This window comes from Odontomachus brunneus, unplaced genomic scaffold (assembly GCF_010583005.1).
Source record: "Odontomachus brunneus isolate Ranch 3 - 2012 unplaced genomic scaffold, Obru_v1 Obru_scaffold_142, whole genome shotgun sequence".
Classification (NCBI taxonomy): domain Eukaryota; kingdom Metazoa; phylum Arthropoda; class Insecta; order Hymenoptera; family Formicidae; genus Odontomachus; species Odontomachus brunneus.
The window spans coordinates 502447-502936 of NW_022639592.1; positions in this window are offsets into that span (position 1 = coordinate 502447).

Consider the following 490-nt stretch of genomic DNA (forward strand, 5'->3'; position numbering starts at 1 on the left):
AATAAGTAATTATCAATGATTCTTAGTATGATATTTCTATAAGGATGTGAAACAATAAAGTGGAAATTTTAAGAAAAATTCAGGAAACGAGAAAAATGTATATAAATGTATATATTTTAATGAATATTTTTATAATATTTACTCAGCAAACAAAATGCTGGCAGCATGCTGGCAGTATGCCGGCAGATTGAATCATGGTTATGCAGTAGATTTCAAGCAACTGTGTCCTCATTAAGCTTAATTTTCTCTGCAACATGTTGCCGATAAAGTGTGCCGGCAAAAATGTAACAGAAATATATCATCATTTGCCCTAATAATATAATTGCAAAAATATGTTACCTTCCACGCATAGCCTGATTTCTATATCAATGACAAGTGCGATAGAAATAGAACACGATTTATTGTCATGGTATGATAATAGAAATATAGAAGATATATCACACAACGTGCTACATCATGTACTAACGACAGAAATACGGCAGAAATCGAT